The sequence below is a fragment of the Castanea sativa genome, chromosome 7 (genome assembly GCF_040712315.1).
Source record: "Castanea sativa cultivar Marrone di Chiusa Pesio chromosome 7, ASM4071231v1".
Lineage (NCBI taxonomy): Eukaryota > Viridiplantae > Streptophyta > Magnoliopsida > Fagales > Fagaceae > Castanea > Castanea sativa.
The window spans coordinates 40,486,070-40,503,372 of record NC_134019.1 but is presented as its reverse complement, the minus strand read 5'-3'; the positions used below and the strand labels follow the sequence as shown (position 1 = coordinate 40,503,372).

The following is a 17,303-nucleotide window of genomic DNA, read 5'->3' as shown; positions in this document are numbered from 1 at the left end:
AAAAGCAAATCATATCCTATCTTAAGCTCAACCATACACGTGTTGATCTGTCCACCTTTTGGACATTTGATTATTCCGAAGTTGTTCCATCAGTATTTTTTTTTAGGGTAGATTTGGCTGAGGGCGGAAAAGTGAAAGAATAAAAAATGAGTAATAAATAAAAAAGTAAAAATATAGAAGAGGTATAATTTTCTTTCATTTATATTTGATTGGGAGAATAAAAAGTGAAGCGATAACTAATTTGTTTGATGAAAAATAAAATTGGTATAAATTTATAATTTTATTCTTATTAAATAAAATTAAAAAAATGACACATTTTTTTATTAAAAAATTATATATGGATAATTTTTTTATAAAGAAAACAAGCCAAAGGAAGATGAAAAAAGAAAAGAAAAGGCAGAATGAGAAGTATAAGAAAAGAAAAAAAAAATCAAAGAAGAAGAAAAGAATAAATAATAAAGAAAAAAAAAACTGACACACACAAAAACAGACAAAAAAAAAAAAAAGATTTTAAGGAAAAACGCAATGAGAAACATAAGAAAAGACAAAAACCAAAGAAGATTAAAAAAAAGAATGAGACAAATAGTATAAAAGAGGGACATAAATCAAAGGGAAAAAAAAAAGGAAAAAAAAAAAACACTTGCAAAGAACGAAACCCATGTGAACTTTGCACATCGGTATTTTTGTTCATTTAAGTCCTTTCGTTTTATTCCCAGTTTTCTCTCCATTTTAAAGATAAGACATTTTGGTGGGCTCAAAGAGAAAACACCAAAACCTCACCACTTTTCTTTCCTCTCCTTGCTCCAACCAAACACCCACCAAAAATATTCTCTCTCTCTAAAATTCACCCAGCAACCAAACATATAGCTTTGAGATGTCTTGTTTTGTAAGAGCATCATCATCAATTGTGCTAAAAAAAATGTCATTTTGACACACTAAAAAGTTACCATTTATTTAATTTAACACATCATTTTACAATATATCTTGTATCACATTTTATTTTAATATAAGGTCATGTTAACTTGTGCCTTTAGGGCATTAATTGCTTCTTCTTTTTTTTTCCCCTTTACTCATAATAACTTTCCTGAAATTGTTTGTTAACAATTACCTTAAGGGCGTTTGCTAACATTACCCCTTAACATATCATCAATTAAAATAACCTAAAATATCACCCACTATCTATTAAAAATCAAAAAATTAATAAAGAGAGAGGAGAGAGGAATATAAGAGAGGAGAGAAAGAGTTAGTAGAGAGGAGAACGAAATTATTAAAACAAATTTATTACATAGCTAGAGTACACTTCTGCTAGTAGAAGTGTATAGTAGCTATATACTAAAACTTTTGACATATGACACATGTGATGTAGTTTGATTTTTAGTGTCTAAGGTGCCAAATGCTAAAAAATTTAATTAGTGCTCTAAGAAATGTGGGTGATACCAATACTATTAGATGTGCGAGTCAAATATAAAATGAGTAATATTAGGAATAGAAAATATTTTACAATTATTGACGTGTTAAGTTGTAATTAGAATAATATTATTTTTTTATGAATTTGTTGACATTATTTTTACAAATATCAATGACAACATGTCACCTAAACAGTTAAGAAAAATAACAACTAAAAAAAAAAATATCGGGAAAAGTTGTGTCGTTAAGCTTAATTGATATGGAATATATATATTGGTTTGGAAAGACAGTGTTAGCCTTGAGGCTGGACCAGCCATTTCTCAAGAAAGATGATCTATTTTTGGCTGTTTTTGTGGTCTTCCTCTCCACAAGCTCATTATTGGTGTAGCCACAATAGATATAGACCACTGTTTCTTGTGCCAGTTGCCGACATTATCCTAAAGTTCATATCATTATTATGAAGTTAGATGAACACATTAACCTAATGCTTATTATAATTATTAATTTTGATTAGAACTGTTTTAGTATTACATTGAATGGAATCTCGTTCTCTGGATTTCGTCTGTTTGTGTTTGGTAGGACATGGTATCTTCTCGGGTTTCAAGGAACATCCTCCCTGTCTTGTTTCTATTGCAGGAAGAAAGCTAGTTTTTGTTTGTAGTTTTTTTTCTCTATTCAATAAAGTCTCTTTTCATTGAAAGAAAAAGAAAGAAAAGGAATATGCCTCTCATAGGTTAATGGTCCCATAGACCGGCATAGGAACATGCCTTTCTATGGATTTGGTAAAGCTCTTGAAAGATAAAATAATGAATTGATTTAAATGTCCACGTTGATTATATAGATTCATAGAATGGAACTCGGTGCAAACAATAATAATTAAATAAACATCTATCAATAATTGAATTGTTTGGATTCCTGACAATACAATAAGAAGAAAAAAAAATAAAAAAATAAACGGTAAATTATATATTTAGTTCCTATCCTTTATACCATATTTTACTTTGATCTTTAACCTTTCAATTGTGCCAATTTGACTCACAACCTTTTAGTGTCACGTCAAGCAATTTTCAACTAAGAGATAATGACAGGAACTAAATTAACATGATACTGAAAGGTTAGAAACCAAATTGACACAATTGAAAAGTTAGGAATCAAATTAAAATATGATATAAAAGATAAGGACCAAATATGTAATTTATCCAAAAAAATATATAAAAAAAATAAAAGAAAGCAAAATTTTTTTTTATAAAAATTATGTAGTTTTCGCTCGTTTGAGTTTGGTTGACATTTATCAACTGTTATTAACAAAAATAGACAGGCGAATAACATTCAAAAGGGAATCAAATGTTAAAGACGGAAAAAAAATTTAAATCTTAGGGAAGTAATTAAAATTGAGCTATATTTAGAGGGTATAATTAGCACTTCTGTAAAAGAAAAGGGGAATAAAAAAGAAAAGAAAAAGACACTAAACATAAGTGAAGTTAAAATAAACATAAAGTAAGGCTAACATAATTTTAATTTTGCAGCATAGATATTGCTACTAGCTTACATACAAATCTTGCTTCATGATTTTTAGATATCAATACAAGTCACATAATTAGAACGGAGGCTGTAATGATGTAATAGAGCCGTTTTCAATTTAGGAGGCTTCCTGATCTTTGTCGCCTGCTCGAAGCCATAGGCGATCTCAATCAGATTAGGCTCTGCATCCTCTAGTCCTCCAAAGCATAAGCCAAATGGTTCCCCGTCTGAGTTATATCCAGCAGGGACAATTACTCCAGGGAAAGCCCCAATTGCAAGGACACGAGAAAATAACTTACCAGGAGTAACTATTGCATCTAGCTTATTCTTTGTCATCAACTTCACAAAACCTTCTCTAGTTAGTTTTGCTAAATTCGCCAACGCAGCCTTTTCTGCATTTCCAATTCCATTTGTTGCTTCAGCTTTTACAAACAGGTCTTGTCCATAATCTAACCTCTCCTGTATTGGCACTCATGGAATAATCAATAATTAGCTATCATTGAGTATGATTTTTAGTAACAATAAGTTCATGACACAAAAATTTGCACTTTTTTTTTTGTAACTATTAATGTGGCCTACCATAACTGCATATAACAAAAATGATGTTAAGTCCTCAGTAGTAGGTTTGTGTGAAAGTAATATTACTCTAATCACAACTCACTGAAAATTATGTCCTTAGCATTGCTCAGTTATTTGTGTCGATCTTATATATGAATGTAGGACATTACATAAATCAAGAGAACCTAAGTTTATTGTACTCACCAATTTTGAGTTTTTCTTGTTGAAGGCAATCAAATCAGCTGAGGAATGGACTGGGGAAACCACTAGCTCCTTTAGGTATGCATTAATGTATCTTTTAAACTCAGCCGCCAATGCAATTCTTCATTGCTCGACGTATAGATTTCATTACTATTGGTTATTTCCAAATTGTCTACCAAAATGGTGCCTTGTTTCCTAAATTTGCATGAAGTATTCACATAAATTTTTTAAAAGGTGATACTACCGTTAGTACAAATTTTATAATAAAAGCATTAGAAATTGATGCATCAACTTTTAAACACGATTTAAAAAAGAAAAATTATTTTTTATGTTTTTTATGTAATTAAACATATTTATTATCACATTAGTTTGTATACCATTTGCAATAAAATTGATAGTAACTTTTTAAAATACATTTGGTTAAGCATTGAAAGTAATTACGTTAGTGTTTGAAGATGCTGTTCAATAGTTCGAGTGGCAATAATATCAATCCCAAAATTGTAGAAGGGTTTCCTCACTATCCCCACTCTCTTCGCGCGGAGCCCATTGATCTTAAGAAAATGTGCATAGCCACCTTTTGGAATGTGCTGTGATGTTTCAATTGTTGCATTGTCGTAGTGCTCAATGCCTACAATGGCATCAAGAACATAAACGGCATTTGCTACTGTTCTACAAATGGGCCTGTTCCATCCAAATAAAGTTGCACCAAATTTGTGAAATACAACGATGATGCTTGTTGACAAAAGATTGGTATAAATATTAAAAATAAAATAAAACATAACTAATATTATGTTAGAAAATGTAAGAAATAGTTATGATATTATTGTAAAGTATATAGAAAAATATAAAGAAAAAAAAATAAAGGAGACAGTGTGTCTTTTAAAAATCAATCAATATATATATCTATATCTATATAATAGACGAAGCTGAGAGAAAGTTGGTTCTTGCATTTAAGGAGGTGTTGACAAATTGGATAACTGCCTATTTAAAATTCAGACATGTATACTGTTTTTAAAAAAAACAGCCGCACGTTATAACACTTGGCTTTTTAAACCCTGCCACATTTGCAATTAAAAAAAAGGTATAAATTAAATAACCGATTTGTTTTTTTTTTTTTAAAAAAACACCGTTTGACTGCCTTTTTGGGTATATTAAAAATAAAGCCCGGTTTAAAAAAGAAAAAGAAAAAACATTGCGATTAAACAGCCGCACGTTACATCGTTTGGCCTTTCAAAACTCTGCCACACTTGCGATTAAAAAAATGATAAATTACATTGTTGCGTTAGGTTAACGCACCATTTGATAGCATCTTAGTATAAAAGGAAAAGTAACTGGCTAAAATACAATACTCCCAAAAAACAAAACGCAAGAGATAGAGAGGAAACTGTGTTCATAAGTCGTCAATCACCAGACTAGAGCACCGCAACTGCAAGCACATGCATAGATAGAGAAAATTCTATGGGCATCAACACCGTTAGGCTATCAATCTGCCGCCATTAGATCGTCGAACCGGCTCCGGTACAATTTTCTCAATTTTTTTAGATTTCGATATGAAATATTACTTTATATTGAGTTTTTTTGTCAGATAGGTTTAGATTTGATTTTGGTTTTGATTCCTTTTTGTTTCGGGTTTTTGGGTTCTCCATCAAAATGTATCAAGCATTTCAATTTCATTCTCTGAATTTTAATTCATATATATATATATATATATATATATATATATATATATATATATCTATATTTTTTTTTCTTTCTTTTCCTCCTTCTTTCTTTTATTTTCAATCTTTATATGATGGTTGCTGTTGAAAGGTAGAGACAGTTATGTTCTCTTTTTTTTCTTTTTCTTTTTTTTTGAAATTTAGGCATTAATTATGATTTACATGTGGGTATTATGGTTCAGTCGGTTATGATTTAGGTTTTTTGGTTAGGAATAGTTTTGTTTTGGGAATTTTGGATGGGAATCGAATTTGCATATTTGGTTTGTAAACCTAATTTATCATATTTGCCATTTGTTTTTCTTTCTTTTTCAAGTTGAGGTATTTCCTGTATTTTTAATTCCTTTTATTCCCATTCATTTCTGCAATAAAATGTATAATTTACTTTTGTTTGTTCTGGGAATAGAAACAATTAAGTAGGAAAGTTGATTGAAATCCCTAGCAGACAAATAACTTGCGGGATATGACTTAGTTTTGGTTGATTAGTAGTTTGGATTTGTTTTGATTAACGTTTTTGGAATCCATTTATATATATGGATTAACATTCTGATTACATAAGCTATTAACTATTGCTTTTGAAGATATATCAGTTCATGTTTTTAATAATTCATGAGTATATATATTAATATGGGCATGTTGTTCCTTTGGGAAAGGTTACCGTGTAAATTTTAAGGATTTCTCTGTTTTTCAGCATTGATAAAGATTACTGATATAGATGCTCTTATGCTATGAGTGCATCAACTTTTATATGTTTATCCAGGCCAATGATATGTACATGCAGCATCATGACAAAGATAAGATAATCATGGCCTTTTATGAATCAAGTTCTAATTCAATAAAAAACAATATATCACATGTATTAATCACGGCATACATGAATAAATCTAATACTTATGCAGAAAAAATTATTGCAAAATTTTTAATATGAAGAAAATAACCTTTCTTTCATTCTAAAACACAATTAACACATTAGTGCTGTTTTGTTCTCAAAGAAAATGACCTGTAAAATTGTTATGATTTCATTAATTTTTTCCCACCTTTTCCCAAGAGCCAAATAGATTGTTAGAGTTCTCTTTTTTTCTTTTTCTTTTTTGTTAGGCTATGCTTTGTAGCAAATTTGGCTTATTTGTGTTTGTATAGTTTTACAATTCAGTCTGCTTCTAAGATTATATATAGTCTTAGTTTTGCGAAATTTGAGTTTCTATTAGTCATGATTCTATAACTACTAATTTTAAATTCAAACCGAGTTTTATATATATGGTTTGTGGTCTCTAACTTTTTTTCCTACAAAACAAATACATATGTAGTTTTAAGTTTGACTAAACCATGTTTCAATAGATTTTCATACTATATGTATTTTTTTAATTTATAAATTGACATATAATGTAATTTTTCTCTTTAGTTATGTAAGGATGATAGAAAAGGTTCTAGCAAATGTGAAGATGAGAGACATACTTTGGTTTGTGGTGGTTGACTATTTTGACAATTACATGTTGGTGTGTACACATGTATAGAAGGAAATCAATTTATGTGGGTGAGGTTTAACCAACATATATTGAAGACTGAATTATATAATGGATTGAATGGTGTGATTTGAATCCCAACATTGAAGCTTAATTCTGACCCTGTAATTCTATTGAAATTACAGATTTGTTGAGATCTTTGATCTTGATATTCATATTCAAGCTAATGAGGATAATGTAATCATTACTATCATGTAAGCTTCTTGAGCATCAATAACTATATAATATAAACCCTGTTTTGAATTCTATAAAAATACTATATAGAAATAATATTTTTTATTATTTTTAATGTTCTTTATGTTAACTTTGACTAAGAATATTAATGAAAAGGTTAGGCAATGGAGTTATTCTGAGAAAGAGGATGTAAATCAGCAGTTTATCTGAATATTTAGTTCTCTGATTCCATGAAATTTCAAGTTAAATGAGTCACAAGTGAAAGGAAAAGATTTGAAAATATATCATAAATTTAAGAATCAAAGAAGACAAGAAATAGAGAAAATGTACTTTTGCTTGGAAGAATTTCATCTTCTCAGTTAAAATTAGAGTAGCAAATTTTTGAATATGACATTTTTTTTTCCTGAATTTGGGGATGAGATATGACTTTTCTTTGGTTATTTTAGTTGTTTTAGTTTTGATTTACATGTTTGAGTTAGATTTGTTTCATCCTGAGTTTGAATCACATTTATAAGTCTTGGAAGTATTTCATGTGTCTTGATATTACTCAAGCAAATGATATTTTAAGGATTACAAGGAATTTTATCATTAGCAGAACCTATATTATATTTTAGTTACTCACTAAAAGAGAAATACATATTTAGTGGCTTTCTTGGTAGATTTCTATTGATAATTGTTTGTTCTAAGTTTACTTTATGTTTTTACTATTAGATTGTATTTCAAACACCAATGACTTAAATCATAGTGCTAATAACCTATAAACCATTACAACGTTGTTGGGCTAATACTACATCTTTGTGGCATTCTAACTAATATTATGATTTTGTATTTTCAGCCAAATCAACTTATAGATAAATATTGACAAATGGCAGGTGGTAGTTTCTGTTTTTGTTAGTACCATGGGTTAAAAATGTGACAAAATGAATGTGTAGAACCTTTGAATTTGGATTTCTATATTGAAACCATGTAGGCTTAATAAGCATTTGGAATTTACAAGAGATGGGAAATGAGTCATCTTTTTTCTTTTTTTTCCTTTGTAGATAGTATCATACATTTCATTAATCAAATTTTTTATTATTATTTGTAAGGTTAAAGGTAAAAATTATTCGTATTTTTTATTGTGCAACTCTTCTGCTTATGACAAGATATGTTGAGTCTCTCTCTACTTCTAATAGAATGCAAAAAAAAAAAAAAAAAAAAAAAGGGACACGATATGATATGGAGATTTTAGCATTGGATTTTGTAATTTTTCAAGGTACAAGATTTTATGTTGCACCTATGCAAAAAAATTGCAGTGGTGGTGTTGGTGAATATGAGTTTAGCATGGCATAAAAAATTAAAAGTGTGACGCATTTATTTAAGTATTTATTTTACTTTCTAATTTTCTTAGGAGTGGTAGATTTGGTTGGTAGTCTCAACACACATTTATTTGACTCTTTTGGAGCTTTTACATGTCAGCTTGCAGAGAGAGATTAGTGAAAAATATTTGTTGCATCAGAGAGTCTAGGATTAGAGAAACTGTCGCATATGTTTAGACCAAGTTGCTTGATTGTTATTCTTTAGTCAACAGCAAGGACAGTAAATTAATTGTTTTGCTGTTGCAATTAATTATAAATGGTACATTGCAAATAGGTTTTGATTTTGATTACTTTCCCTTCTCAATAGTAACGGGTTACTACTTCTACAGGGACCATTTAGGAATGTAGTGATTATTTTTAGCAGACACAGACATCTCTGTGCTTCAAGTTCTCATTTTCTTTGTTGCAAAAATATGTTGCTCATAAATTGGTAAGGTGGCTTGAATTTACAAGACAAGCAGAGAAGTTCATAGATCACTGTGCTCATCAAATACAATTAAAGCCTGGAATTGGTTTAAATTTTATTTTGTGACCATGTTGAAGCCTAAGCTCTAAGCTCCAAGATCTGCCTATGAATCTATTGTAGTGTTCAAAAAGGTTACTACATAAATAAGGAAAAAAGTCTAGGAGTCACCGGTAAGGCTGGCACTTGCTTTGACGCTCGAGTGAGAATGCATTAAAAGGCTCCTTTAAGACCCTTGAGGTGAGGCAACTCTAACAAGGCACTCACTTTTTGTGACTAATTGAGCACCTTGGTTGAGGGGACAGGATTTAGAACGGTGCTTCACTGAAATAGTGACATTTTTAATGAATTAAACTCAACTCAGGAAATTTTTACCATATTTCATATTTCCTACTAATAATTTTGGCTTTCTAAAATAAAGAAAATTCATAAAGGCCTATATATTTTACGAGTAAAACAAAGAAAATAATTAAGTCGAATATATTCTTAAGAGTAACAAGGCCTCATGAACAACATGAGCATCTCGAATATTGGTGCCTACTTTACTGGGGCTAAGTGCTTATTTTGGCACTAGGGCTTTAAATGATTGCAATTAATTTGCATTAAAGGTTAATTTGTTTGGCTCCAAGTAATTGTGAAAAGGCATGTCTGTTTTATTTCAATGTAATTTGTCAAGCTCTTCTATAAATACCACCAAAGTTTGGGTTATGATGACTAAGAGTGAAACTGTTGAAAAATATTGGACCAGTTCTAATTTTTAATCCTATGTGATAGAGATACCAAGGGAAGAGATTAAGTTTCAAATAAATGTTAGGACAACTTTTAATACAAGATGAAGAGGAAAATCTTTATTGATCATGCAAATCTTTGTGTTCAATAACTATATTCTCTTCCTATCAAAAAAAAAAATCTATATTCTCTCAAACCCACAACCTTTAAAAAAAAACCTTAACCAATTAGTTATAACTTATGAGATCTCAATTAACATTTTTTCCAAATCATGTGTTGATGCCAAGTTATGTCTGTCTTTTAGAAGAACCACCTACACATTATTAACATCATTATCTGAACAACTAACCATCCACCCCCTTCCATATTTTACCATCACATGAAGTATAATATATTAAGCTGATTTTTTTCTAACTCATAAAATGATCCCACGCATTGCGCGGGTTAAACGTTAGTATATATAAAAGGAGAGATCTCATTTGAGAAGGGTAAGGCTTCTGTCTAGTGGAAATTTCCACTGGACACGTTCAGATTCGGACACGTGTCCAAGAGTGGACACGTGTCCACCATCCAATGTGTCTAATGAAAACTTCCACTGGACACAAGCCACACCCATTTGAGTAAACATGAGATTTTGCCAAGTGGCACTCTCCTTGAGGATTCTTTTGCAATAAAAGATATGGACTTTTTGTTTTCTTTGGTTCCTCGTTTTGAGACTATTCATCTATCTCTCACCGAAACAAGTACTCTTTACTTACTAAATAAATACCAATTAAAAGATAATGATTCTTTATTTTCTTAGGTACATCGTTTCAAGACTATTTTTTCCTCTTTAGGTTTTCACCTCTTGTACTTCTACTCCTTTATATACCCCTACCCATAGTCTTTTACATTATCCTAACTCAAATGCACATATGAGATTCTCCAAACTAGGAAGGATGTAAATGACTTGTATTTTTGATGCTGAAGTTAGAGGTCATTGTGGGTTTTGTGAGGGTTGTGATTGGATATGAGCCTTTGGTTGTTTGAGATTTTTGGAGTTGGAGCTTTTGTGTTGGGATTATGATGATGTGTGATTGTATTTTTGCCAACAGACTAAAGCCATGAAGAACCTTTTATGGGTTTTGAGAATTTTGATTTGATAAATATATATGTCATTGTATACTATTTTGTCAACCTTCAACCCTTATTTCACTTTTTTTTTTTTTTTTTACTTATTCTCTACGTTAGTCTTTTTGTATTTTTTTACTTATTCTCTACAATAGTCTTTTTGTATTTTTTTTTTTTACTTTTACTTTGATACTAATGTATTGTATTGCACACACATAAATGAAAATTTTTTTTTCTCTTATTAGTGTGAACTATTAGAATTCTATTCAAAATTATGAATGAGGTTTATAATTTAATAGATTTGAGAAACTTTTTTAATAGTTAACATGAATTTATTTTATATGAATTTAAAAAATCGTACGAAGACTTTTAGATTTTTTTTTTTGTTGCAATTTTCCTTATACTATATATATTGCTGAATTTCCTTACACAATGTTTGAATGCTTGGGAGCTTGCTTCACAAATATATTAAATACTAAAAATATTTTGAATATGAACATTGAGGATAATTGCAACGATACTCTAACAAAGCTAATTAAAGAAAAAGGTATACCATCAGTTTGGAAAGTAAGTATTTTCATTATACCTTATTCTGTATACTATAATTGTAATTTAGTACCAGTTTTTCTATATATTATTTTTAATACTAAATTTATAATATGATATGGCCTCCTAGGAATGCCTAATAACTATACAATTTCAATCTCATATACCAATATTAGTAAACAAAAGTCAATCAATAGTTTGGAACTACTTCTAGAATAAGAAAAATTATAAATATGAAGAGAATTGAATACCTTAACTCATATCAAAGATAAGAACAAATTAATTATTGACTTTTGGTTTTATTTGGTTCAATGTTTTAAGACTTTTCTAATTAAAAAAAAATATTCTTTGTATTATTTGGTTCAATGTTTGAAGACATTTCATCTCTCTCACACACACACACACAAAACACTTTGCATTTTAATTCACTCTTTTCACCTCTTGCACTTCTAGCCCTTTATATATACCTACCTATAGCCCTTCATGCTATCCCATGTCAAATACACATAGACAAAAAATAATGTTATTTACCTTCAATCTTTCGATGACTCCTACCTAACTCTAACATTGTTTCTTCATCTACTCCTACCCCATTTGAGTTGGCTACAAACAATGAAGGAGGGTTTGCATTTTATATTGAGTGACAATGGCGATTACAATTTTGATGTCAACGTCGAATGTTGTAAATTTGTGGGTTTTGTAAACGATATGATTAATTGTGGGTGTTTGAGATGTGTATTTTGTTTTAGAATTAAGGAGAGAGAAAGACACATTCTATAAGAAATTTTATTCTATGATTTTTCTCCAAAGTTTTTTTTTCATTACTTCAATTGAATAATTATAATGAATATGTGCATGCAATTTATAATTGTTGCTTTTTTTGATGAACTCATTACTAATAATATTTTATAACAACTATGCTATAATACATATACAACATTCTCCAAAATCATCTTATATAAAATATTACAATATTATCTGTGCATTGCACGGGTAACTTACTAGTTTTTAATCAATGGTAGTCCGTCTACACCTTTCAAACCCTTTAGGGGATTGAGACAGGGTGACCCAATCTCACCTTACCTTTTTCTTTTGTGTGCCAGTATTCTCTCTTGTTAACTCATTTAAGCTGAGTCTTCAAGAGCTCTAACTGGTTTTAGGGTGAGACGAAGTAGGGTTACACTCTTTTTTTTTTTGCTGATGACTCAATCCTTTTCTTTAAAACAAATGACAAAGTTGTCAATACAATTTTACAAACTCTCCTTAGCTATTGTCACCTTTTGGGGTAGCAAGTAAAATTTGGTAAATTTGAATTATTCCTCAATCCCAATATTCCTAAACCAACCAAGAGTAGTTAAGCCAACAATTAGGGGTTAAGCTGGTGAATGAGCCTGGGAAATACCTTGGCATCATATTTAAGCTTGGAGGTAGAAGAATTAATGGCTTTCAGGACATTGTTGAGAAGGTAGCTCAAAAAATCTTTAGGGTTGGAAAGCAAAGTTGATCTCTCAAGCTGGGAGATTAATCCTTATAAAATCAGTGTTACAAGCTTTACCTATCCACAATTTTAACTGCTTTAGATTGCTTGACACAGTTTGCAGAAAATTGACTCTTTGGTGAATGCTTTCTATTGGGAACATGATACCAACTCAAAAAGATTGCATTGGATAGGCAAACCCTATGCAACCTATGGAAGAAGGTGGGCTAGGTAATTGGAAAACAAAGATCATGAATGAAGCAATGATAGTCAAATAGGTTTAAAGAATTGCTCAAAATCCAAACACTCTGGTGGCAAGAACTTTCAAAGCTAAATATTTTCCTAAGTTAGACATTTTTTTTCATGGAAGTCTTCAGCTCTTGCATCATGGATATGGAGAAGCATATCTTTGTGATCTAAGAAAATATATATGAAATATATATTTCCATGCTTTCAATAAGTACAATGATGTTTTTCTTATTGATTAGATGAATTTTTAATAATTTCAAATAGAAATTATGCTTTAAAGGGAATGCATTTTTTATATATATATTTTAACCGCATTATCAATCAAGGTTATCATGCGTGCTTGAATTGTCTTAGTTCAACCGAATCATAAGTTTTTAATTGTATAAGAACAATTAATTATGAAATATATATTTTCTTAGTTCACAAAGAATTTCATATCAATATTGGAAAACACCCGATGCCTTGGTATTTACATTATTGACTTAAATTAGTTATCATTGTTATTCTTGTTTACAATTACCAAGCAAAATTATTTTTCATCTTCACCAAATGTGTTTTTTTTAATTACATTGTCTTTGACTATACCTCGCTACTTGTGGTTCGATCTCAGTACTCCAAGAATAATATTGCTACGATCTCCTGCACTTGGGAGTGAGCAAGCAAGAACACATGAAGAACACGAAGAATATGAAAAACAAAGGATTTCTAACAAGCTCATAGCCAGAAATTCATTCTAATTCCATTTCAAAGGTCTTCTATCCATTCTTCACCTAAATTGAAATATATTTGGTGTTTGAATCAAAATCACATTACCACAATTCTAATCAACAAATTTTTCAAGAAGATCGAATAAGAGGATCACTTTTTTGTAATCACATAGAATTGTACCGCACATTCATTAATACAAATTCACATTTGTGAAACTATTTTACTTTTTTAATTTATTTCGAATTAGAAATTTAGTCGTCCACATCCACAACTTTAGGTGTTGGATCACTTGCCCTATTAATGCAGTTTCAATCTTCCACTTCCTTATACAAAAGTTTATATCCTTGCTTAACATGTAACTTCCAAATTGAGCATAAGGCCATAATAGCTTATCTTTTGTGAGGGTAAACTGGCTTAAGAGGGATGTCCAGAACCTCTAATTTTTTTTTTTTTTCTTGGATAAATTTTAGCAAGAAGAGCTGGCTTCCATGTTCTCTGGTCCTCATCTATGAGGTCAACGACCTAATGATGTTCGGGGGTTGTTAGAGAGCTTTGTTGGTTCCACCTATACCCAAAGAGGATGATCGATCGGAATATCTCTCTCATTCCCTATCCTTCGTAGTGCTTGACCAGCCACAGATTCTCTGTATTTGAGAATGCTTCTCCATACCCATGATACAAAAGTTGTAGACTTACATGAAAAAAAAAAAAATGTCACTCTGGAAAATATTTAGCTTTGAAAGTTCTTGCCATCAGGGTGTTTGGATTTTGAGCAATTCTCCAAACCTGTTTGACTATCATTGCTTCATTCATGGTCTTTGTTTTCCAATTACCTAGCCCACCTTCTTCCCTAGGTTGGCACAAGGTTTGCCTTTCCAATGCAATCTTTTTGAAGTCAGCCCTGCCAAAATTGTGGAAATTTTCTTTTTTAGGCACTATATATAATATGAAACAATGATATAGATTCCCACATCCATACATGGGTTTAAACTTTAAACTTTAAAGAGAGTGAAGATGAAACTGTGGACCGGAAGTGTGCGCATGTTGTTGCACACATATTGGCTATCGAGAATTGATGCCTAGCACAAGTAGTTGTGTTTCGCCCGCAGGCTATAAAGGTTACTTTTTTGTGATTTCACACAACCTTTATTTGGAGAATGGTCCAATGGATACCAATACAGGTTTTCTTTTTACCGCAATAGCTAGTTGCTTAACCTGTAAGTTGCGTGTGATAATATTTTTAGATACTCTCATTGATACATATATTTTTTCAATTTAGACTAATTTAATAAATAGTAATATAATCATATTTTTATTTTAACCATTTTTCCTTTTTAAAAAAACAAATAGTACAATTCCAAAGGGAGAAAAAGTAAAGATTTTTTTTTAAAAAGAAGAAGAAGAAGAAGTATTGTGTTAATATTGTCATAATCTAATCTAACTTCTAATCAATATGTGAAAAATAATTAGATAAATAAATAATTTTAAACACAAAATTGAATTTGTTTTCTTAAAAATCTCAAATAATACACTAATAAGATAAGGAAGATGAAGAATAATATAAAATATTCATAAACACTTAAAACAATTATTCAAGTATCTAAGAACATCATATAAAAAATACATAACAATTTACTACTAATTTTTTCAACAAAATATTTTTAAATAGTGAGAGGAAATTGTGCAAAGGCCATCGTCTTCAACTGAACTAACTGTTCTTCATTAGTTCAAAATTTAACATATTATAATATGATTTTTTTTCCAAATTAGATCAACAAAAAACATCATTCATTAAAAGTATTTAGTGTTGTAAATGAAATGATAAAAAAATATTTGCATCAAGGAACACATATGAATTAGTCAATAATAGGACAATGAGGGTACAAACCTCTAGTTGGGAGATACTCCTATGGGCAGCTATGAAGTTGTATTTTTTTCTACCATCAATGATTAAGAAAGACTTGTGAATATTTTTATTCTTCATTGATTTCATTTTTCAGTTATAAACAATTACAAGTAGAATTCTAAAAATACACAAATATTTATCAATCTAAGGTAGAAATGCAATAATAATAATAATAATAAATCCAAAAAAAAAGGAAAAAAATGAGAGAGAGAGAGAGAGAGAGAGAGAATCTTTTTTGTATAGGAAAAATATGCATAAAATGGAAGAGTGTCAAATTTATAGTTAGAAAAAGAGAATAAGAAGAGCCTAAATAAAAGAAGATAAAAGGGTAATATAATATTTAAATTTAAAACCGCCCAAGAAGAATATATGTAGACAACACTTTTGTTTTTATTTTCCATTGATTTATTATTTAATTATAACATCAAAATTAAAGTAAATGAATGTAAATTTTAAACCGCTAAAAATGAATTTGTAAATCTAAAACCACCTTCAATGAATTTGTAAAGTCAATATATTTATATAGTTAATATTGTAAAAAATTAAATTTAAAATATAAATATGAGAAAAACTAATGATGTGGTGAAAGAGGTGGCGCAACAAGAACGTAGCAACAATAAATGCTACAATCCAGCGGAGCTTCTATACTTCTAAACCTTCCTTGATGCTACTTGTGCGGCATGAATTCCTTGGTTTGTCAGTGTCTTCCAAGATCTCTTCCAAGATATCCTCAAAGATATCTTGGTGTGTTGACATGCCTCAGGAAGACTTCTATTTATAGGAATTTGAGGGTGAGTGAATGACACCTGACGGAGATTGATTGATGATACATGTCACAACCTGATTGGAGGAGCTTCAAGACTTTGTAATTGGCCGTACTCTATGTACTTAATAGTATGATGTGTCGACTTGTGATACGTCGAGAATTTTCCCTCTTTACAACAGAATACAGTGGAAAACCCAACTTCCATTAAAAATCATCTCACGCACATGGAAAATCCTTCATAGAGGGATTCCTCTAAAAGAGGAGTTGAATAGGAGGGTATTCAAGGTGACACTACTTGTGTAACGTGCAATAATGGGGAAGAACTGATCACATCAAAGGAAGCCCACTGCAACACTGGGTTGGGAGAACTGTCACTGCTTCTGTCAATAGACAGTCTGATCAGAGCAGAATTATCAAGCTCATGATGGTTACACTCTGGGTGATTTGGAACCAGAGAAACAAATGATTCATGAGCAACAACATGTGGACACAACAGCTTCATTACTAACAATTCGATCGATGTTGAACAGGTATAACGCAGCTTATGAGCAGAGTAGGGAAGAATACCTCCAGCAATCTAAGTCAGCATGTTGATCGAAGAGCAACGAGTGGATGGCAACTAATGCTAAAAGTTGAAGGAACAAAAATAAAGGCAAATGGTGCAGTATGGGGTACGAAGTAATTGACTTAATGGGAAGGAAAGTTTTCAGCGGAAGCAGAAGCTTCAGAGGCACTGATAAGAGAATAGCAAGGTTCATGGCTGTTAGAGAAGCTCTCTCAAAGGCTAAGGCTGCTGGGTTCATCCAAGTCATTTAACTGACATCAAGCACGACCTTCATAACTTGCTGTGAAACCAAAAAAACTGGCCTTGGAGAGTTTCACCAATTCTGGA

The 17,303-nt window shown here is 30.6% G+C and overlaps 1 pseudogene; it reads right to left on the bottom strand.

Moving 5' to 3' along the window:
- Nucleotides 1-2,979: 2,979 nt before the first annotated feature.
- LOC142644461 (putative amidase At4g34880) lies at nucleotides 2,980-16,913 on the bottom strand (annotated as a pseudogene).
- Between the last annotated feature and the right edge of the window lie 390 nt (nucleotides 16,914-17,303).